Here is a 25,028-nt window from a genome sequence, read left to right as displayed (position 1 = left end):
TTTATATCTAAAAATGCAGCAGCTACTAGTCGACGGTGACGCTTTTCGTGTTCTACTGTCGCCACAAGGTCGATGACGCTGTCAATGGAGGAGCGTCCGCGGCGAAATCCAGCCATCATATTCGGATAAAGATCATTACTCTCTAGATAACACTCAAGTCTTGCCAGCACCATGCGCTCCATAACCTTTCCAACACAGCTTGCTAGGGCAACTGGCCGGTATGAGGTAAGTTCGAGAGGAGGCTTTCCAGGCTTCAAAAGAGCAACCAGGCGGCTAATTTTCCAGCGTTCAGGAACAGTACTAGAAGCCCATATATCATTGAAATAATTAAGTAGTGCAGTTCTACCATCCTTGCCTAGGTTCGATAAGGTTGAATAAGTAATCTCGTCAGGACCAGGCGCAGATGAATGCCGACAAGAAGCAAGAGCGGCGTCTAATTCAGCTATTGTAAAGGGCACGTCGTATTGATCATTCGGCGAAGGTGGTGCAAAAACCTCTGAAATTGGTAACTGTGCCTGGTTTGTGCCCACAACCATTTTACAAAAATCTTCAGCTACGTCAACTTCATTGCGGCGTTGGTAAAGGGCCAGGGCACGAAAAGGGTGCCTTTCTCGCGGAGGTGTGCGCAAGCTTCTCGCAACATGCCAGATACGCGACAGGGGCTTACGGGGATCCAGTGATGAGCAGAACTGTCTCCAACGTTGTCGTCCTAACCTCTCCAGGTGACGCAAAACTTGTCGTTTAGCTCGGCGAGAAAGTGCGAGATCTTGCACGGATTTCGTTCTTCTGTACTTCCTTTCAGCCCGCCGACGGATCGCGCGAAGCCGCTCGAATTCCACGTCGATGCTGGACACTGACACCGGCACACTAACATAGCGAGTGTTCTCACTGAGAGAGGAAGTAATGAGTCCCTCTATTTGAGATGGTGACTGGAGGTCCACGCTGGAAGTCTCCACCGCTGCCCTAAAGGCGGGCCAGTCTGTGTATTGCACACGAGGTGAAGTGGCAGGTGCAAACCACTTGATGCATATGTACGTTGGCATGTGATCACTCCCATGTGTTTACACATCACTACACCAAGAAACGGAGGGATGGAGGCTTCTGGAAACAAACGCCACATCCAAGCAGCTGCTGTAGGTTGTCCCGCGTAGAAACGTCGGTGAGCCGTCGTCTATATTGACGAGATCTTGCGTATGCATAAAGTCTGCCAGGTCTCTTCCTCTAATGCTCATTATTGCACTACCCCACTGAGGGTGGTGAGCATTAAAGTCCCCCACAATAATACGAGGAGCTGCACAACACTCGATTGTTGAAAGTAGACATGATTTGTGCAAGCCATCCCTCGGTGGAATATAAGCGCCTATTACAGAACATACTCGTCCTTTCAGGGTTAACGTCAAACAAATGTAGTGGTTCGTGTTGTGGGGCTGCAAAGCATGGCGGACGTGCGAAATGTCTTGGCGTACACATACCAACACTTTGCTTGTTTCGTTTGCTTCTCTAGACCATAGCAGAACATATCCAGAAAGGCGGAAAGCAGCCAGCATGTTGGGCTCACAGATCACAATCACAGGAAAGCGGTACTTCTGTACCCGCTGTCGGAAGTCACTCAGCCGACCACGCAGGCCTCGTGCATTCCATTGCATCACTACACTGCGGCGCAAGTGCATCGTCACAGAGGTGGGGTTAGTTTGTTGCGCCATTGTGAATTGTTGCAATGCCGCCAAGAGTGGCTCAAATGCGTCCAAAAACTGAACAGCAAACTTTGCTCTTTGCGTGTTGATGCTGGAGAGCAGCACCCGCATTGAACTAACCAGCTGTTTCACCATTTCTTTTACCTGCTGGCTGTCGGGGTTGTCGGAATTTTCAGTACGTGTGGCAACCAAACTGGGATTAGGCCTGGCGTTGGCCTTTGATGGTAGAGCTGGCCACTCAGCATCAGAGGCGGTAGGTAATACAACAGCCTCTCTGATCCTTGGCCTGTGACACTGTCTGGGACATTACAGCAAGAGTACTCTTAGCGGGATTAGACTCAATCTGTTGTGGCACCTGAGCTGACGTTAACTCTGAAGTTGACTTATCCAGGCTAGGCTTGCCTTCCGATTCCTTGTGTCGGCGTCGGGAACGGTGCTTGCGACGACGAATAGACGCGGCCGCTTCTTGATGAGTCGAGTTATCTCTCACCATCTTTTTTAGTATACGTTTTTCATCCCAAATTTTAGGACAGTCCTTAGCCGTCGCTTCATGGGCACCCGAGCAGTTCGCACACTTTGCAGTCTCCGTCTGGCATGCGTCATGAGGATGTGTACCGCCGCATCGACGGCAGGATACCTCGTTTCGACAAACGGCGCTCACATGTCCTATCTTGTGGCATTTGTGGCACTGAACAGGTCTTGGAACATACATCCGAACTGGGTGTCGCACATAGCCCACTTTAACGTGGGATGGGAGGGATTCAGTTTCAAAGACTAATTTAACGCACTTTGAGCGGCCGAATCGATGAACATCCACAATGCGCGCTGCAGATTTGATCAGCGTGCAGAGATCGCTTTCACTTATCTTGGGGTCAACATCGGTGATTACACCTGCAGTAGTCTTTTTCCCATGTGCAAGAAAGGAACGGACCGGCATGTTGCCTAGCGCACCAATTCCTTTCAGCTTCTCCACTGTAGCCTGGGGTTTGGCATCCATGGTCAGGACATTCTTCCATGGATTAATTCTGACTTCGTCAACTTCACCGGGAACCAGCTGGTCGAAAACCTGGGTCAGGTGCTGTCTGTTTATCACATTCAGATTCGCCGTTGCCGTTGTTGGTACGAAGGCCACGGAAAAGATCCCTTGCTTCTCAGCATTCTTCTTTGGTGTCTCACTCATTACTGACGTTCGGCGCAGCTTCCTTTTCAGGCGGCGCGACTGTACAGGTGTGTAGCTGTTGTCGGAATCCATCTCAGTCACTGTGGAGTCATCTGCCGAGTCTGGAAGCTCCACGTCCGCGACGTCAAGGTGACCCGTCGAGTACGCTGTAGCCTGTTCGATGGTGGCGGGTGGGCGCAGGGGTCGTGCGCCCGCCATCCCGAAGGATGTCGAGATCACAAATAGCTCACAGCGATATAAGATCCAGAAAAGTGGAAAAGCGCTAGCTTCAGACGTTCGGAAACCTCCACTTCTTCTTCCATTCACCTTTATTTATGTAGGTTAATGATAATCAGCATGGAGGATATTCAAATGCAATCAAAGAAAAGAGATCTCTCACCACGTATAAAGCATAGCATGAGTTCACCCAAGTATTCCAATGTATAATAATCGTAAGGGCTGCAGTTGTGTTAACACCTTTTACTTGGTCATCTGCGCAGCAATATCAAATTCTTGACTGCCTCGTGTTTCAAGAAAACCGGCCAAAAGGTACCGTCGTAAGGCCGATGCTGCGATACCCTCTGAGCGTCGGTGAGATGCCGACACACCGATAGCATAAAATATTTATTTCTCTGCTTTAAGAAGCAAGGCCCTTTTTGAAGGACACCGCCATTTTCACGGCGTCTAGGCTGACCCCTCAACGTTATCAGTAGCAAAAGAGTTTCGTGTAATATCATCATTCGCTTTACCATATCTGCCTGATAATTGCAATATCAGTCACGGGTTTCTTAGGGCATTTTGTGTATAGACGGCGGCTCGCTAAGAAACCAGCCTAGATTACTCTTTGACAACTAGATGTTTTCGTAGGGCAGCCTCTTGAACAGCACAACCACAATCTCTTTTGTTCCCTAATTTACAGGTTGGGCATAGACGGCTATCAACGTGTAGAGGGGTATGTACTGCAATATTAATATTTTAAGGGATGTTGCGCCGAACGTCCAAGAAACGCCCTGAGACTTAAACACTGCCGTAGTCCGAGAACGGTCTAAACGCGATTACAGGCAACCCATTTCATCGTCTGCGCCAACTACGCCACTATCTGTCTCAACTTCGTCGTAGACTATTGTTTGTATCACTGCCCCCTCCTCTGTAGCATCGACTCGATGCGGCGCGGTGCTAGTGGGAAGACGTTAGCGAAAGCGTAGATCGCAAGCACCCAGCAGCGGTTGACGAAAAGTTCAGTCATGCAAGATGGTGAGAGGACTTCAAGCGAACTACGTGCACAACTTCAGAATGCTGTAACCTTCGGGATGGAACTGGGACTGTGGGAACAACGATGTTGGTGACGTCACTGGTGCGACGGACAGTCTCCTAAGGGCCGAAGTATCGGCGTAGTAACTTTTCAGATAGGCCTTGATGAAGAACAGGTGTCCACACCCACATGAAGTAGCCCGGCTCGTAAGTGACGATTCTTCCGCTGAGGCTATACCGAGCAGCGTCATTCGCCTGTTGTCGGTGGATTCGAAGGCGTGCTAGTTGCCGCGCTTCCTCAGTACGCTGAAAAAGGTGCTGACGTCAAGTTCGGCGTCAGTGCCGCAAGAGGGACCAACTCTCATCATGGCGTCCAATGGCGTGCTCACTTGGCGGCCGAAGACAAGCTGGAACGGGGTCAGTCGCGTCGTCTCTTGAGTGACGGTATTGTACGCTATAGTTATGTATTTCAAAATCTCATCCCAGGTGCGATGTTCTGAGTCCACGTATGTACATAGCAATAATGTCAGTGAGGGTGCGATTGAAGCGCTCCACCAGCCCATTGGTCTGAGAGTGAAACGCCGTCGCATGTCGATGGCTAGTGGGAGTCAGAGTCATGATCAACCGGGTTAGGCGAGCCGTAAAAGCTGTTCCGCGGTCAGTGATTACTACAGCGGGGGCGCCATTACTGCCCCACTTCAAATGCAGTACCTTTAACAAGGGAGGCGGTCTCTGCGTACCATGTTAGGTAGTCGGTCGTGACGACTGCCCAACGATTGGCAGACAATCATTTCAGAAAATGACCGAGAAGGCTCATGCCCACTTGATGGTAAGGGTCTTCGGGGGAGCAACAGGCTGAAGAAATCCAGCGACTTTCAATGGTGGAGACTTCCGACGTTGGCAATCACGGCATGAGCATGCAGAGCCCGCACCGATGGGAGTAACTTGCACGAATAATACTTTCGTGCAAGTGTATGGCTGACCCCCAAGTGGCTGGCGGTGGGTTCATCATGACAGATACTCAATTTATCTGGGCGCAACTCAGAGGGCTAAACAAGGAGACACGGTTCTTCACTGTTAGCAAAATTTCGCTTGTAGAGCATGTTACCACGCAGAGTGAACTTTTGAAGCCCACGATCAAAAACACGTGGGATACGGCTGTCGGTGCCCTGCAGGTAGTCGACGATTGGGGCTAACTCTGGGTCCATCCTCTGAAGCGGCGCCATTTGGGATGCACTAATAGCCCCCAGAAAGGAAAAATCGTCGGCCGTTTCTTCAGGACATATGGAGATGGGCGAGCGCGACAGACAGTCAGCATCCTGATAGTACTGTCCTGATTGGTGCGCGACTGTTACGTCATACCATTGTAATCTGAGGCTCCATCTAGCCAATCGTGTTTAGGGATATTTGAGGCTTGCCAGCAAGCATAATGAGTGGTGGTCACTTATAAGGTTTAAAGGTCTAACGTAAACGTATTGTCGGAACTTGTTGAGGGCTCATATTACCGGCAGACATTCTTTCTCAGTTGTTGAATAGTTGGTTACGGAGCAGGTACATGCTCGGCTCGCGTAAGCGATGACCCGTTCTGCCCTGTCTTGCCATTGAATTAGTACCGCACCAACTCCAACGTTGATGTTATCAGTGTTGACGCGAGTTGCGTCGTTTTCATCAAAATCGCAGAGTATCGGGGAATTCTGTAGGCAGCAGTGAAGCAGAGGGAAAGCGGCCGCTTGTTCACTTCCCCACAGGAACGGCGTGTCATCTCGACTGAATGTGGTTAACGGTTACGCGATGTATGAGATCGTACAAGCGTTTGTAATATGAGCACAAATCCAAGAACCGTCGAACAGCTTTCCTGTCAGTCGGTCGCGGAAAACTAGAAACGGCAGCGGTATTTTCAGGGTCCGGGCGAACATCTTTTGCGCTGACCACTTGACCGAGGAAGCGTAGTTCCTCAAAGCCGAAGTGACATTTCTCGAGTTTGACTGTCTGGTTGGCGCCTCGGAGAGCTTTCAAAATGAGGCGTAATTGTTCTAGGTGTTGGTCGAAGGTAGTCTAAAATATGACGGCGTCGTCCAAGTAAACGAGACATGACCGCTACTTCAAACCGGACAGAAATGTGTCTAGCATGCGTTGGAACGTGGCTGGTGCCAAGCATAGGCCGAACGGTAGCATCTTAAATTCATACAGGCATTGGGTGTAACGAAAAGCGTCTTCTCCCGGTCTCTCTCATCCACCTCTATTTGCTACTACCCACTTTTTAGGTCTAGCGACGAGAAGTATCGAGCCTCTCGCAGTCGATCGTGTGCGTCATCTATACGGGTAAGCGGGTATTTTAGTGACGAGATTAAGTTTTCTGTAATCGACACAGAACCGCCGAGTGTTGTCCTCCTTTCTGGCGAGAATGACCGGCGGAGCCCACGGGCGTATAGACGGCTGAATGACATCGTCGGCAAGCAGTTCGGTGACTTGTCTCTGAATTGCAGCTCGTCCCGTCGGAGAAACACCGCATGGGCGTTGGCATACGGGCCGCGTGGTCTCGTCGCCAATAATACGGTTGTTGGCGCCTGGAGTTCTGCCCACTTTGAAAGACGTGGCGAAGGAGACTGCACAATCTGTCAAGACCACCAAAAGCAGATCTTAATGAGCCTGCGATAACTCGGTGTTTATTTCGACAGGTGGCAGAACGTGACACAGTCCAGTATAATCTTGAAGAGCTCCTTCCACGGTGCACAAATGTGGACATTCTGCGACATCTCGGAGGAAGGAGATCATACTGCCTCTGACGAAGTGCCGAAATTCGTTCGCAATGTCGATGAGCAGAACGGTAGTGAGACCTCTCTAAAGCAGTAGCGGGATATGTCCCTCCGCCATGCTCTGAAAGTCATGAAATAGGTCATTCTGCACGCGCGCCAGGACACAGCACCGTGATAGCACCGTGACATTATCCTCCACGATACGCACAGAGTGGCTACGGGGATCTCGGGTGTCGATGCGTGCCATTGCCCGTTTAGTCAAAATGCAACTCGTGTGTCTCGGAAATTAATAATTGCGCCGTTCGCCTGTAGAAAGTCACTTCCCAGGATTACATCTCTTGAACAATCGGATAGGACGATGAATTCACCGGTGTATGTACATGAAACCGCGGATTCCGACTCTTGTTGCGCATATCCCCACAAGGGCAATCAGGTAGCCCCCAGCAGTGCGAATGTGAGTTTCTGTCCATGGCGTCAGAACCTTAAGTTTTCGCGCAGATATACCGCTCATCACTAAATAATCGGCACCGGTATCAAGCAGGGCGGTCACCTCCACGCCGTCAACTGTCCCACAAAAATCGGCCGCAGCGGATCGGATACTGTCGCTGCCTTACTCTGCCTGGGTATAGTCGACACGAACATCTAGCGAGGGAGGATCTTAGCACATCCCGACCCCAGCGGCATTGCCTTCAGGGGTAGCTGATGTCAGTTTTCCAGGTCAACGCTCGGCGAACAACGGCCAGCGAAGCCAGTCGGGCGGCCGAGACGAAGCGAGCGGTAATGGAGCGGCGAAGGCAAACGGGACTGACCGCGACAGGGAGTGAACAGTGTTCTGGTGCGTCCAGAGTTGCTGTTCAATATCTCATGGCAGTTCTCTATTCCGAGGACAGGTCGCATCGGGTCCGAAGCCACGAAGTCCCACTCGGCGATACGGGCATGCACGGTAGAGGTGAACGGCCTCTCCGCAGTGATAGCAAATTGACCTGCGGTCCCCTGTCGCCGCACGTCTGACTTCCGAGGGCGTGCAACAGGCGCCACAGCTTTAGCTGATGAGTCATATGAACTGACGAGGCTAACCAGATGTGTCGGATCAGTATGACCACATCAGCTACTTGACGTGCAATGGATGCGTGCGTTCGTTTGTCGTCGACCCGTGAAGGCATGGTAGCAAGAGGATCATAGGCTGCTGCCTGACAACCAACGCATGTATGCGAAGCGCTGCAGTACGTTGGTGACCGGGAATTCATGCGCAGCCTGGCGTACTTCATCTCTGACGACTTCGATCAGTGATATCATCGGTGCAATCTGAAGCAGAAGGAAACGTTGTAGTTCCTCCCAAACAACCGCCCGAATGAGGCGTCCGCATGCACTGCCTCCATGGTACGACGAAAAAACATTTGGGTCCATGCTACTGACATCTCGGTTGTGCTGCTGCGCCCGTTGTTGGAGCTTCCTTTTCATGGTCGTTGACTCCGCGAGGAGTTTAGTAACGGTACGCGGTAGGCTGCGAACGGGGCCTGCAAACAGCCCCTGCCTAAATCCACGCATGAGGTGTCGAAGCTTCTTCTCCTCTGCGATATTGGGGTCTGCTAGCTGTGAAAGACGGATCATGTATTCGCAGTACATGCGCACACTATTATTTGGCCGCTAGTTTCTGGACTGAAGTAGTGCAGCTTCAGCTTTATTGCGGCGATCGGCGCTGGGGAAGGTGTTCAGAAGCTCACGGCAAAATGCTTACAAGGTGGTATGGGCACCCTCATGGTTTTCGAACCAGGTACGGGCAGACCGTTCAAGGGCAATGTTGACTTTACTGAGGTTACGCTCGTCCCTCCAGGCGTTGTACGGGGCACTCGCTCGAAGGTCACCAGCCAATCCTAAGCGTCTTAGAAGATGTAGCCGTGAAAAGATGGTGGTGTTCGCGGCAGGTGACAGAGGATCGGAACCGAGAGCTATGTCGAGGGGGCTCGAGAGCTGCGTCTGCGTCATCCTTGTGGGGATGGAAAAGGGCCCGAACTGAGGCACCTGTCCACGGAGGCGGCGACTGAGTCACTGGTGGACCAGAGTCAAATCCGTCGTGAAGCATGTAAACGTGAGAAAGCGCACCCAGCACCTCCACCAGAGTTTAACGGGTATTGCGCCGAAAGTTCAAGAAACGCCCTGAGCCTAGAAGACTGCCGAAGTTTGAGAGCAGTCCGAGCGCGATTACAGGCAACCAGCTTCGCCGTCTACGCCAACTAACCAGTGACTGTCTCAGCTTCGTCGTCGCCTATTGTTTGTATCAATATACTTCATATTGATACAAACAATAGATACAATCTTAGTCATTATAAATATTCGCTAAACTAAAAAATATAACATTATATCACCACAACTAACACAGAATATACAAGCTGCTTTAGGAAAGAAGTGACAAAATTGGAAGTTTTGGGCGTAGGAAGGATATTGTTTTATGAGGAATTGGAAATCCAATCTAGCTTTGAGAACGTGAAGCGGCGAGTAAGCACTCTTATTAGGACTGCACTGCGCCGCTGCACCTCTGCAGCTGATATTTTGCTTCTTCAAAGCAAAAGGCTGTGAAACGTCACGCAGCATTCCGTGCTGATAAGAAGCGACGGTTTCTTCGCGTTACATTTCAAGCACCTTGTTGACGAAGCGTACCATATGTACCGTGCAACGAGTCTATTGAAGCATTTTGTTAGCCTAAATTTGAACTGCAGTTTATTCTTACAAATGGAGCAGCCATTGTTCAGAGATGCACAAAACGATAGGAGGAAAATTCTCACATATTGTGTAACCTTCACTCGGAGGTAAGCATAATATTCGTTCTGTCTGAGGAACGCTCACTATATATAAGTGTCCCGCACACTTGTTATTTCAAAATGAGTAGCTCCATAAGCACCCTGTATTGATACACATCGTTCCCAAAAGAATCATGACATCTACACAGCGGTGATGTGTGTACACCTTGACCCACTCCAACACTTAAATGACCTGCAGCCCCATCTGTATTTCCCTTTTTTTAAGGAAATGATGTTCCAGTTGTTTCCCAACTAGAGTGCGCTGAGAAAAGATTCGTTTTCAGTTGACTGTCTCATCCATCGATACCGTAATTCAGCTACATGTATGGGTAATGATTTAATTTGCAGAGTTCATTACTGATTAATAGTCTTTCTTTTCCTTTAACTTTATTTTAAGCTGGCTCAAAAAAAGGTAGCTATGGTTTTTTTTACTTGTTATCAAAACAGTTGCTTACTTCTTTCTCAGAAATTTCTGTTCATGGACACAAAGCGCCGTAATTTTGTAAATGCTAAGTATGTTACTGAATCGCCGACTTGCATTGACTGAAGAGCCCAGTTCATGGACAGCATCAAAAACTACTTTTGTCACTTTTCTCACCATGTAGCAAAACGTGAAAATGTGCTGATCCCGCCAATTGGAAGACCAGACTGTCCGAGAGTCTCGTCGGCGTTTAGAGTACCTAAATGGATTACCTTTGTCTGCGACAAAAAATACGTTCCGCTTGCGCCTACGTACGCGACAAGCGTGTAAAACTTGCGAGCTTGGAAAGCGTTCATGAAATATGCAGCTCGTTGGGCGTATGCGTGCGCTCAAATGCAGTGGCCCTCAGTGAATCCTGGAACGCGTCACGTTTTTTTCCCCATTAGTTGCCTCGAGTTCCGGCAAAACCGCTACAAAAACAAAAAACAGATGTATTACGTGTATTAGATGTATACGTGGACGCCAGGAGATGTCATTAAATAAAAGGCAGCTTGTTTTTGTTCTGTGCCTGTTTTTTCAATGCTGTTAATGTGACTGCTTAAGTACGATAAAAAGAAACAATTTAAGCAAGCGTGCACTATGCATTACAAGAAAAAACTGAAATTGATGCGGTAGTACGTAGTGCTGACAACCGGAAGGTAAAGCTTAAATATCGAATCCGGCAACGTTACATAAAGGGCTATTACAGATTTCGCTCTTTATGCTTGTTAACCCCAAGTATATTAAATAACTCGATGACGTCCTCTTCCCCTTCCAGCAACGACACTTCCGACCATCGGATGAAGTTGCTCCGTGCCTGCAATGCCGCGATTGTTGTAATTTTCACAGCCGTTGTAAATTCATTTAATGTTATTGAAACGCCTATTTGCATGGTTATTGATTCCAAAGTTAATGTAAGTAAGCGCGAACAATATTTATTTTGAGACTTCGTATTTTATCTAACACAAAGGGGAAGTTTCAATATCGCTAAGAAAGGAATGTTCGCAAGAAAATATGAAAGTTCTTTCTCTTACGTAGGCTTACCAGATTTAAATAAAACACATACGCAACGATTGAAGCACGAAGAGGAAAACCACCTACTAGATTTCAAATCCGCAATGTTATCGCACCTCAAACAACCGACGCATATCCTTCAAAAGTGTCTGTCAACCCGATTTCTAATTATTTCCAAGAGAAAATATGTTATGTTTTGACTTCGTATTCCTTTTTGCTTTCATTTTTTGTCGATAGCGCAAACGACAAAAGCGTTTATAGGCACTTGTGGACAACCTTGCTTACATGTGAACCTAAACTTATTGTGTACATCTTAAGAGGAGACAATGACCAGTCCTTAATAGGCGATCATCTCAAACGATTTGCACTTTGTGTGTGGTGCAAAATGAGATAGTTCGCTTTTCATGCGCCCTCGAGCGTTAGTTTCATCTGCCACACACAGATAACCTGTTTCATGATGCACGCGATTCCACAGATTTTAATAGCAAGCACTTCTGATTTTTGGCTCGGTACTCGCCAGCATTATCAGCGTATCGTACCAAATATATGTATATAAAATTTAAACGCTAGTTATTTTTCTGTGTACTAAGAAAATTCGACAATATGTGTATCGAAGCCAGCACATATTCAATCAGTCTGTGTGAAGGGCGCCTCAAAAAACGTAGTAGTGTAACGTGTAGACGGTTCAGCTGAAGTGAAAAGGTTTCTCATTTCAGTGCTTTCTAAAAGGTTCAACTCCAACGGAACATTGAAATATGACATTGCGAATACTAAATTTCAGGACGCTAACGAGCTCCCTTATGCATGATGTGGAAGCATTATTAGGATCAAATTAATTTTATCTATCCCCGCTTTGCACGCCGAATCCATAAGAGAACTCTAATCTTGCATCAACTCTCATCAATACTTTCCATTTGAAATGCTTATTTTATGACCTGCCTGCTTTTCTCCGAGCGCGTAATACTTGTGTGTCTAGCACGCCAACAATACTCTAAATAGAAACATTGAAATTTCATTGACCAAGTGAAAATTTCGTACTTTTAAGGGTACAGTGTTCGCGAACTAATGCTGCAGTTTGTTATCTTTATTAATTGTTGAAGGCAATTAAATCTCTCTTAAATGCGGTATTGCGAACGCATTTCCTGCGACCTTCTGCACTCCCTTTACTGTTCTTCCCACGTTTTTTTTTTTTTTGCTTCATATTGACGTATTTTGCAAAATATCCGCGTCCTTGGCTGTTTTGACTGTTGCACACAACATCGGTGTCTTCGGCTACTTTGACGTCTAGTTGACTTTTTTGCTTCTAATTATTGACCGAATTACTCCACAACAGCTAAATTTTGCAAAAAGACACGCTACACCCTAAACATCATATAACACTTCTTAATCATCAATCAATTCATCTGTCGACAATGACGGTGTGACATCCTTCGTGGACGCACAAATCCTGTTCTTTTGCCGTAAAATATGTTTGCCCCTTCAACAAAATAAACCGAAATGTTAATGAGGCCCGCCTTATTGGGCCCGGTCCTGCGTGGACCGCCGAAAGGTGTCCACTGGAAGTGACAGCATAAATAGGCAGCGCAAAGTCCCTGCACTCCAGCTCAACCGACAACGCAGACACTGGCGCTGCCAGAAGATCCAGTTCTGCCTCTTGTTGGCCCAAAACGACCCCAAGTAGCACGCCGCAAGATCCCCCACGGAAGCATGTGGACTGTGATGTGGAAAATGAGGGGCGAATCTTGGCAGTGAACAGGACATTGGTAGATATGTGCCATCGAGATGATTCCTGACGCTGTGCCCAAGAGAGGACGAGGCTCACCTCTATAAGCTTGCACCCACCGCTCCAGCGCTAGTTTGTGTGGTTTGTGTGCCGCTGTCTAGCAAAACTCCTCGTGGCCTGCTCAGCATGTCATTTGGCGGCTTCTGCCGCACCCCACTGTGGTAGTCGAACGTCACATGGCACACCAACTACCCTCGGTTGACGCCATGCTTCGAAAACATGGTGCTCACATGGATTCCATTCTCAGTTCTGGTGCTGTTCCTTCCGTTCAAGATAGCTTCCTCGATGGGACCGCGAGTGCAGACTTACCCGATGACGCTGCTATCTTACGCCAAGTACGCATTCACGCTGTACCTGAGCCTGCTCCGGGCCCTCTGCCTCTACGAGGCAGAGGGCCCGGAGCAGGCTCAGGTACAGCGGGGCATATTGAGGGGCATTTTGTTCCAAATCGCATAGCTTATCATTGAGCCATATTTTAGTAAAACGATGTACAGAAAGGCGCACTAGTCAAAATGTATCTTTTGCTGTTACTCCGCAGCTTCAGTTTCAAGTTTTCAAGTTTTGAAGTTTATTTCAAAAATACACAGGTATATATAGATTTCATATTAGCTAAAGGTGACCTCTTAAGACATGATAAATCAATAACATTTCTTAGCGACGACCCTAACAAGCTAGAGAGCACATAGCCTTAATAAATAAAATATTAATATGCCAAAATCACAATACATTCTGAAAAACAAAGGTGAAAAACTTTTGACATACGCGTTCCGATGACTACAGCTGCCTTGGCGTAGGCACTTAAAAAAAAGCATAAATAGCAGTTTCATCTGCCAAATATTGTAATTATGCTATCTTTTCTGTTTTTCTTCTGCGCTGAGGAAACTCTCCTGCAAAATAAGACTATGTATTCGCTGATGCATATTTTTCATTTTCGTACCTTGTCAGTACGTGCTAAACCCTTTTTTTATGTGGTGGTTTTTAGATAGCTCTTTTCACTGTCCTCTGGTGTCATAATATAGCAGCGTTGGGTTGCTCATATGAGGTTATTAGGTCAAGCAGCTGCAATTAGAGCGAAGTGGGAAATTAAGCTCTAAAACAATGCACTCGGTGATATGCCGTTGCTTTGTTAAACCGAAATTTGATGAATGATTCTTGTCGGTTCAAATGCTTCCAAGATTTGACTCCGGCGGGCTTGGGTCACCGTCAATATTGATAGACATATCATGAACAACTATTGATATTGTGAAGAGGAAGTAGTGCACGACAAACATTCCAGGCAGTGGCATCGTGATCGCTGCGCGTGTTGCACCTGACTGTGTTCGCTGTCGCTGTGTTCGCCGCTGACCTGCCCAGTCCTGCTGATCGAGTCCTGCTGATCTACTCAATAAACCGCCATCTTACATTTGGTGGAGGTGCGGGGTGCCGATCTCCGTACCTCTCACCCTGGAACTCCGCTGCCGCACATACCACCTCCTGCGATGCCTGAGGACGTTAACCACCAAGCCGTACAAGTTGGCTCGGCCATCATCTGTTCCGGCTCCCTCCGTCAGCGAGACCCCATCTTCAGCGGCACTGACGACCATGACGTCGAGGACTGGCTCACATCCTATGAAAGAGTGAGCGCTTACAACAAATGGGACGCGGAAACGAATTTAAGCACCGTGATTTTCTATCTCACCGACGTAGCCAATCTATGGTTTCGGAACCATGAAGCGGACATTCCAACATGGTCCGTGTTCAAAGCCAGCTTCTCGGAAGTTTTCGGCCGTCCGGCTGTGAGGAAACTCCGCGCTGAACAGCGCTTGCGTGCGCGGTCTCAGCAGGTTGGCGAGAATTTCACGAGTTATATCGAGGACGTCGTCGACTTGTGCAAGCGCGTGAAAGCTCAGATGTCAGAGGCCGACAAAATCAAGCGCATTCTGCAAGGCATAGATGACGACGCCTTTCAGATGCTGACTGCGCGAGATATCCGCACCGTTGCTGAAGTGGTCACACTGTGTCAAAGTTATGATGAACTGCGCAAACAAAGGGCCATAACTCGCGCGAACACCATGCACTCTGAGTCGCTTGGTGGCCTGACAGATGCAGCTGAACATTCTGCGCTCCTGCCACAAATCAAGAGCTTCATTCGGGAAGAAGTTGCTCGACAGCTCTCCCTTATGTCCTGCCATGAAGGGCCTTCAGCACATCTTGCTCCCAGTTTGCGCCAGATCATTCAAGAACAGGTAGCTGAATCTCTTCCTCCAGCCCCTCAATCCATGCCTGTCGCAGCCCCGTTGACAAATGCGGCTGTTGCTGCCCGACCACTACCTACGTATGCTACGCCGCAACCTGTCTACGTTCAGCCGCCTCCTAGTCCTGCTCGAGAATCTGCGCAGTTTTCTCGACCGGCTCCAAGACCGCGCAATCCCTGGCGCACGACAGATAATTGACCAATTTGTTACACTTGCGGGCTGGCTGGACATATTTCTCGTTATTGCCGAAATCGTCTCCCAGTGTCGGCACCACCTACTCATTGCCCTGGGTACTGGTCTTCGACGTCTCAGTATTCCGCGCCTACTGAGCCTCCAGCAAGCCGTCATTTCTCCCAAGACCGTTCAGCCATGTCCGACCGCCGTTCACCGTCGCCGCGACGCCGGTCTATCTCTCCGATGCGACGTCGACAGAACGCTTCACTTGAGGAAAACTAGAGGCCGCAGTTCCTGAGGCGAGAACTGCGACCCCGTCGAACTTCCCAAGTCCTCATCTGTCGCCGGCAAACCTTACTGAAGTTTTCATCGAGGATGTTGCTGTCATGGCTCTAATTGACACTGGTGCTGCGATATCGGTTATGGACGCAAAACTATGTAGCTCTTTAAAGAAAGTGAAGACGCCAATTGCGGGACTTTCGTTGCGAACGGCCAGCGCTCAGCATATCAAACCTTTAGCGGCGTGCACCACTCGAGTAGTTATCCAGAATTGCCTTTATACGATTGAGTTCGTCGTGCTGCCAAGTTGCTCACACGCTGCAATTTTACGCTGGCATTTCCTATCACGTCACGCTGCTATTATCGATTGTGCTCGAGCTGAAGTGGGGTTCTCGACTTTGCCTGATGCCTTACCAGACGCTGATCTACCAAATTCCTGCGGTAAAGCCCTCTTCGCCTAAGATATCGACCTTCCTCCCTGCTCTTCTGTGCTTGTTCGCGTCGCTTGTGCCTCTGTTAGCGATGAGACCGTTCTCTTCACATCACCCCATACTTTCCTGCGCCGCAAGTGCCTACCATTGCCCGACGCTGTGCTCGCTCTTTCCGCTGGCCTTTCAATGTTCTGGGTCTCTCACCCATTTACCTATCCTACTGCATTGCGCCATGGTGAATGCCTCGGCAGTATCCAGCCAATCGCATCTATTCTGATCTTTGAGGAACCTGACGATGCGCCGCACTCTGCCGTGACTGCGCTGAGCCCCCCTTCACCTGCACCCGCTTCCCCCTCTACAGACTTGTTCCTCCGTTCCATCGACGCCGATCTTCCTTCAGCGCAGCGCAAACAGCTTTTGAACCTACTACATCACTTTCGCTCAACCTTCGACTTTCATCAAAGTTCTTTGAGTCAAACTTCTACAGTCACTCATCGCATCGACAGCGGCACCCACGCAACACTGCGACAGCGCCCCTATCGTGTGTCTGCAACCGAACGCCAGGCTATTGAAGAGCAAGTCGACCTAATGATTAAGAATGGCGTGATTCAGCCCTCAAGGAGCCCTTGGGCGTCAACTGCTGTCCTCGTAAAAAAGAAAGATGGTTCTATCCGCTTCTGTGTCGATTATCGCCGCCTTAATAAGATTACGCGAAAGGACGTCTACCCTCTCCCACGCATCGACGATGCTCTCCATTGTTTGCAAGGCGCCGAGCTCTTTTCTTCCCTAGATCTTACGTTCCGGGTACTGGCAAGTTCCCCTGGAAGCGGCTGATCGCCCCAAAACTGCCTTTGTAACTCCCGACGGCTTGTACGAATTTACTGTTATGCCGTTTGGCCTTTGTAATGCTCCGGCAACATTTGAGCGGATGATGGACACCTTTTTGCGTGGCCTAAAGTGGACGACATGCCTCTGCTACCTCGACGACATTGTCGTCTTTTCTCCTGACTTTGAGACACACCTCTACCGTCTGAAACACCTTTTGACCTGCCTATCTGATACCGGACTGCAGCTGAATTTAGAAAAATTGTCATTTTGCCGCCCGCCAGCTCACCATTCTCGGCCACGTTGTCTCCAAAGAAGGTGCATCTCCAGATCCTGCCAAATTTCGTGCCGTAGCAGCCTTTCCCAAACCGACTTCTGTCAAAGATCTACGTAGCTTCCTCGGGCTGTGCTCTTACTTTCGCCGCTTTATTAGAAATTTTGCTTCAATTGCTGCTCCCTTGACAGACCTTCTGTCCGGCAATGCCGACCTTTCGTTGTGGTCGCCAACGTGCGACGATGCCTTCAATGCTTTACGCCGCATCCTCACGGTACCGCCTGTCCTACGTCCCTTCGACCCCACAGCGCCTACTGAAGTCCACACGGACGCCAGTGGTATTGGTCTCGGCGCTGTGCTCGCTCAGCGCAAATCAGGTTATACTGAATACGTGGTCGCCTATGCTAGCCGTACACTCGCGAAGGCTGAATCCAATTACTCTGCCACTGAAAAAGAGTGCTTAGCGATTATTTGGGCTCTTACTAAATTCCGCCCTTACCTCTATGGCCGCCCTTTTGACATAGTGACGGACCACCATGCGCTTTGCTGGCTTTCGTCACTGAAAGACCCGTCCGGCCGGCAGACTAGCAAGATGGGCTCTTCGCCTTCAGGAATATGATGTCCGCGTTGTTTACCGCTCCGGCCGCAAGCATCACGACTCCGACGCACTTTCCCGCTGCCCCCTTGCAGCTGAGGTCGCGAGCCTTTCCTCTTCCGACGTATCCCCGCCATCGCTTCACATCAATGACATGCCGTCAGCGCAACTGCAAGATCCTTGGATAAATTCTTTCCTCAATTTTATCTCCAATCCTACAGCTGCTTCTCCATCACGTGCTCTCCGCCGCCATGCTTCCCACTTAGCAATTCGTGACAACCTCCTCTTCAGCCGCAACTACAGCGCAGATGGCCGCAAGTGGTTGCTAGTTATTCCCCGGCAGCTACGTTCGCAAATCTGTGACTATTTCCACGCTGACTTACAATCCGGTCACGCGGGCGTCTTCAAAACATACACTCGTCTCCGGCTGCGTTACTACTGGCGGGGCATGTACACTTTCGTACTCAAGTACGTTCGCTCATGCCTCACCTGTCAACGTCGCAAGCCATCTCCTCAGCGTTCTGCTGGAGAGTTGCTGCCGTTACCCAGCCCCCCACGCCCTTTCGACCGGGTCGGCATAGATTTGTACAGGCCGCTTTCCTACACTGCAGCCGTTGGGCTATCGTAGCCGTTGCTCATCTGACGAGGTATGCAGAAACCGCCGCACTTCCATCTGCCACAGCGTCAGAAGTAGCTTCCTTCATTTTGCAGCGATTTGTTATTCGCCACGGCGCACCTCGAGAGCTGCTCAGCGACAGAGGACACGCTTTCTTGAGTGACGTTGTGAAAGCCTTGCTCACTAAGTGCAACAATTCATAGAACCACCGCCGCCTATCATCCCCAGACTAATGACCTCACTGAGCGTTTCAATCGTACCCTTGGCGACATGCTCTCTATGTACGTCTCCTCCAACCACTCAAATTGGGACCTCGTCCTTCCGTATGTCACTTACGCTTACAATACCGCAACGCAGTCTGCTACTGGCTTCTCTCCTTTTTCTCACCATCACCCTTCTGCTACAATCGACATCATACTCCCGTATCAGCCAGACATATCAGAGCACGGTGTATTAGAGTATACTCCTGCGTCTCAAGCAGCCCAGCATGCGGAATACTGTCGAAAAATTGCCCTCGCATTCACGGCTAACACCCAGTACCGCCATAAATCCAACCATGATAACCAACACTCGACACCGGACTTCTCGTCTGGCGCACTTGTGTGGCTGTGGATACCCTCAAATGCTCCTGGAATGTCTTGAAAATTTCTTGCTAAATACCATGGCCCATACCGAGTTCTGGAGCGCACCTACCCGGTTAAATATGTAGTGGACCATCCTACGCCGTCTCATGATCTACGCCGGCGCGGACGAGAGTATGTTCACGTCCAGCGCCTCAAACCTTATTATGACCCTGCCGTCTTGCTCACGCCGTAAGTCGCCAGGATGTCTCCTCTTCGTCCCGGGGGTAATTGTGAAGAGGAAGTAGTGCACGAGAAACATTTCAGGCAGTGGCATCGTGATCGCTGCGCGTGTTGCACCTCAATGTGTTCGCTGTCGCTGAGTTCGCCGCTGACCTGCCCGGTCCTGCTGATCGAGTCCTGCTGATCTACTCAATAAACCCCCATCTCACATTATTAATTACGGCAATGGCCGCTAGCAAGCGCCATGTCAATTCTGGCTGAAAACACGTTCAAAGAGTCGAGACTTCAGAACCCTGTGCATATCCCACCTTATATTCTTTACTTCGGTAGGTAGGGTTCTCCATTTATTTATTGAACGCTGACTACTAAATACTAAAAATCAGCAGGGAAAAGCCCCCAAAGCTCGCTAATAATCTTACAGAGCTTGTTAAGTAAGACAGGCAGCCTTACTGATGCATTTTCATTTTTCCGTGGCTCCCTCGTCCCAAGCCTTTGTGCAGCCATAGTGGAAAACTACGTAGTATCTACTACTCCATCGATAAAACAGAAGAAGGCCTGGAGATGTAGATGCGCTGTGGTCTCCAGCTGAGCTGAATGGTTCGCCGCTATTCTTACCCTCTCCACTATGGAAAGAATGGTACCACTCCGCTGTTGACGTCACTTCGGCTAGGCGATGTCATGTTCAGTGTTAGTGCAAAGGGGCTCACAGAGTATTGCAATGAAGAGGGAGACTGATTTCAGGAACGTGTGTTACATTACCAGCTAGCTCTTCGTGTATTGTATGAGGCACAAACTTTAAGCGGTCTGCGTTACACACAATACAAGCATTATATTGCCGCGAACCATTCAAATGTTTACTTGTTCTTTTTCTACAGCCGCCGGTATGCGGCCTTAACACTGCGTTTCCAGAGTACGAATCCTTTCTACTTGTTCATGCTATTAGCTCCGAGATGGCGTCTTATCATTTGCTTTGTCGCGCAAGATGCGCTAAGATGTATCTGGATGATTCCAGCCACTAGCATGTGTTTCTACAATGTTTCAGGTTATTCTATTCACCCAGTTTACGGCGTTATCTATATGTTGCTTCGTCACCTTTAAATTCAGCATTGACTGGTGCGAGGGAAATTCGTAGATCGATTACCGCTGAGCACGATTGTTGCTATCACCGCCATCGATTGCTTCGTTCTTTTGTGGGCCTAAGTCAGCCCAATAAAGAACTTATCACAAGGAATTTCGAGCCTCCTCATTTGCCACCAACGGCACTGTCATCGCACTGTATGCCACCGCTCTCAGGGACCATTCTGTGACAAATCAAAAGCACGAATGTTTTCGACGGAACTAGTGCGAAATAAGTCCGAGATTTCTTATTGATTTTTCGAAATTAATGGGTCATTTCGTCTGAAAAGTCAAGTTTCGCTTTGCAAGTGCATACAGGTAAAAACAGTTTTTATTCTTTCTCTGTTCTAAGGTGCTTTTGCCGTTAATTGTTGTTCTCGTTTATGCGTGTTAGCGCTCCAAACAACATTACAAAATCGTTTTAGCGATCGACACTACAGAAATAAAGTTCGTCTTCTCTAGTTTTCTTTTGCCTATTTATCTATTGACATATTCAATACCCCGGGCGCAACGCGTCTCGAAACTTCAGTTTTCTAAAGCAAAGAAGGCCTGCCCTTAATGCTGTCTCATTTTCGCGCCAACACCGGAGTGAAACCCAATTATTCGCTTTAGTCGAACATGCGCACATGTTTTTTCTTCAAGTATAATATTCATTTACATGAAGAATACAGAGCAGAGAAAAAACAAACTTTGGATGCTTCAATTCTCCGGTTTCTATCAGCACTCCGCATTCTCCTATAACTCCGCCAGATTTATGCCGCGATAACTTAAGCAGAAATAAATGCTTTCCCTTTTCAGCGACAAAGAGACGACTAGAAAAATGTGGCTCGGACATGGCTGAAACACGCTACGATTGAGGAATTTGAGCCCAGCGGAACATTTAATTGAGCGCCATAGGGACACGTGACACGCATTCATCATAGCTTAAACGGAGCTCGCCTGCGACCCCAACAATTGCCGGCTCCCTCAATGGAAGCTCCTCGGAGTAGACGCCAACCGCTGCGCTACTCCTCTTGGCTACGCTTTACGAACGAATATTTTCGGAGGGTGGGAAAATGGCAAGCACTGCGGCAGGCAAATAGGTTCAAATATTAGCGTAAGGCCTCAGAGCAGGAGCTTCAATTGCTTGAACTGTTCTAAAATAAATAAAAAAAAAATTTTGGCCGGAGCGAAAGTAAGGTGGGAGTAAAGTATGTTGTCCATTGTGTTGCGGTCACAATAACTAAATCACTCTAATACTGAAAACCAATGGAGCTTGTTTTTTAAGAAAACACTAATTGAAAAAACTGGAACCCTGTCATATAAAGACCACCGGATATAGTGACCGTTATAGATACGTTAAACAATATGTGAAAAATTATTTAAGTTCAAAACTGCTCTCTAGACAATGATTTTATGGGTAACTTATTGTACATGTTGACACTTTACCTCATCAAGGACACCTGTTAAGATAGTTTTGTTACTGCACTCAGCGGGAGGACCAAGACAAGAATACCAAGAAAGTTATGATACGCACCAAGTGGTTCCACGATTGTGACGAATCGTCAGACACCGGGGCACACTATCTTTTCTTGCCTCGGCGTTGAACCCTCTAAGCCGCCGTAAGAGGAAAACTGTCTCTTTGTACCGTGAGTCCCTTGTGTTTATGGAAACTAAAGGCGACCGGGTGAGTTCGCGGGAAACCGTCGCGGCAGTTGTCACGAACCACATGGCTCTGTTGTAATTAACGTGGGCCATCATTCAACTCGACGTCATATCAATCTGCACTGTTATCCAGTTGGGTGAGAAGTCGTTTACTGGCGTTGACAATTATTTCAAAGAAAGTGTCAGTAAAAGGAATTTGTGATGTTCGTAAGGCAAAGCAGTTCTGCTGTTTTGCCGTCTAGGCAGAGCTTCCTGAAAATTGTGTCTAAAGACGACAGCGCTGCCCCAAAACAAGGTAGGCCAATTTCATTGTGATAACCAGCTATCTAAACCGAAGCCTCTGCAATTCCACGAATTCATATACCTAGCCCAGGAGAGCGATGTCGGCACGACATCTAGCCTGTGCTCCTATGTATGGTGCCAAACTGCATTTCGCTGACTCCTCTATACTGCACAAGCTGTTCAATGTATCAAATGCGTCGGACACCTTGAACCCGCATTTAAAGATTATCTGGATGTAAGAAACGAGCGTGACGTCCTAATGTAAGTATTTCCCAAAGCATCTACGTACCAAGAAGCGGTTGCTAGTGTTCGAAGGAAGTGTTACTGCCTGAAGCGGAATTCTAGAAAGTGCACTGTCGATGAGAGCTGAGCCTTCGCGCTAATGGCGCTTTTTTCTCAACGTTCCCCCATGTAACCACATCCGCTCGTTACGGGCAAGGACCGTCAAACCTCACCTTGAGGGATATTGTGGCCTATATGCTTTCAACATGAACTCCTGCTAAGATTCCTTGGCTCAGGCTGAGGAATCTGAGGGGCTCGTTCATTTCATGGTGGAGCTCATAGATGTTGCCAGACGGCCTCCCAGAGCAAGGATTCTATGTACCACTTATTGCGAATGGGCTTGCTAGCCTTATTCTTTCTCTGTCGCAGGCTCTGAAAATATAACTTCTGGATGCGTCCTATATTACAGGCTTCACTCGGTTTGGCGTTTGAAGATGTTTAAAACAAAATGGGTGGCCAGCTTTCCATGATTCGTAAGGAGGCTTGCGTTCACAATTTTCGCATAGTACAGTCTCTAGTAGGAAAACGTCGGACAGTTTAAAACTCTGTGCGCTATGACAGAAATGGCCAGGCTAGCAAATCGGGAACCACCCTGTTAACATCTCTCTCCTTTCGTTCTTCTGTTTCTGACTCTTTCTCTTGTTTGCCATACGCTACGCCAACATCGATAGTTCACCGCAAAATATTTATTGCTGCTTATTTCCTAAGAGCAGCTTGAAAGAAATGAATAGTAGCGTTCATTTAGTTTCGATAATAAAAAATTTATGAATATCAAAGTTGGGTTGGATGGTGCTTTGAGTAAAATAGCGCCATCTTTTGTTGTGAAAATTCTCCACCTTTTCATGAATAGTAACGGCCTCTGATGGTTATCTTAGCAATCGGTCGACCACTATTTAAACACTCCTTAGTCTGCGGTTGCTCTGCTTACTCGATATAGCGTGACGTTTAAACAAGTGCATGTTTGTATAACCTCCTGTCTGTTACTGCCAGCACTATTCTCCGTTTGTTTCTCTTCCCCATTCGCAGCCCCTCTCCGGTTTTGCTATTAGCAACACCGCCTGCCTGAACAAATTTCGTGTTAACCTCCGTGCCTCTTCTGTTCCACTATGAATCGGAAAGGCAAATGCACCCGACGAGAACTTACACGTACACATACCTAAAAAGCATCTACCTAGATATTGCTGAATCATTCTCTAAACTTGGGCTCTCCCATTTTGTATTACAGTAAATGTTTGTGTAACAATGCTGCAGTCGCCAAGTACAGGTACAGGCCCTACCTTAGGGATGCTGATGGACAGGAAAATGACCGGCAAACATTTTGCAACGTTTCTTAGAAGAATTATTTCCTCACAAAAACCACACCCGCGTCTGAAACGGAAATGTGGAAATATATTGAAAAGCCTGCCGTAACACTTTCGTCGTACTGTCGACCATAGCGCAGTGCGGAAACGCTTTCGGAGCACGGCCCAGGTTATTGGTTTAAGGGCCGACAAAGCCAGGTGAACGAAATAAAGACGACGCACTCGTCCCTCTTCCACCGCCTTTCGGTGATAGGCGGGTCGACGCGGGCAGCACGACTCGCTCAATTGACCAGCGGGCACCGGGCATCTTTGTAAGCAGCGCTGCTCTCGTCGCCAGCTGCGACGGCGGGGCATCTATTTGGATGGAATAAAGGTTTGTTACACCACCACCACCACCTTAAACGAATATGCTGGCCAGCGCAAGGCGAATATCTCCCGGGGGCCAGAAGACGGGAGAAAACAATTTTTATTCTGCGCTCGAAAGTTCACGGACAGAAGATTTCCTCGGGATTGAGATCCTATCTTTAACAGGTGCCGTTGTTTATGCGTTCACTTTACTCAAAGAGCAGAGACGAAAACGTGTTACTGCTTTTCACTTTATATATCCGATCCAAATGTAAAATTGGTGTTCGTAGAAAGAGAGGACAAGTGTGCAACCTTGCAGTTGAATTCGCGCCTTCAGCCTCGCGGGGTACTTGAGATTTCTCAATTTATGCGATTGGCTCGAACCTCTCTATTAACCTATATTTCGGATTTAAGGTATTGCTGAATGAATTTTGTTTTTCATTTAGCAGGAAAAACGAAATTTGGTCGTCCGATTACACGATAGTGCAATTATGCCATCAGTTATATTTGATTTCATTAAAAAAGACCGTTCGCATGAAGCTTCGGCACAAAGACTCCAAGCTGTATTCGCTGTAGTGGCCGCCTTCCTAACTTTCGCAATTATAGCAATATTTACCTAAAGCCTCACTCTGTGAAAGAGTACATTTTTCACGCCTATGAGGTAGATTTTGCAAAAACCATAACATATGATTTCAATGCTATGAAAATTTCAAAACATCGATGCATTCGCACTTACACTCAATATTTATTTTGAGTTCTAAATGAATTCTTTCTTGCTACTATCATCACACTCTGCGTGACCATAGAACAAGACCTAAAAAAGCTTCAGAGGGAAAATTAATATAAATTGGCTGAGAAGATCTGAACCAGACATTATATCATGTGGGTTTTCGCTAAACATTGAGCGATCAA

This window comes from Amblyomma maculatum, chromosome 6, assembly GCF_055883805.1.
Source record: "Amblyomma maculatum isolate TAMU_Amacu chromosome 6, ASM5588380v1, whole genome shotgun sequence".
NCBI lineage: Eukaryota > Metazoa > Arthropoda > Arachnida > Ixodida > Ixodidae > Amblyomma > Amblyomma maculatum.
Note: the sequence above shows the minus strand (reverse complement) of the source record.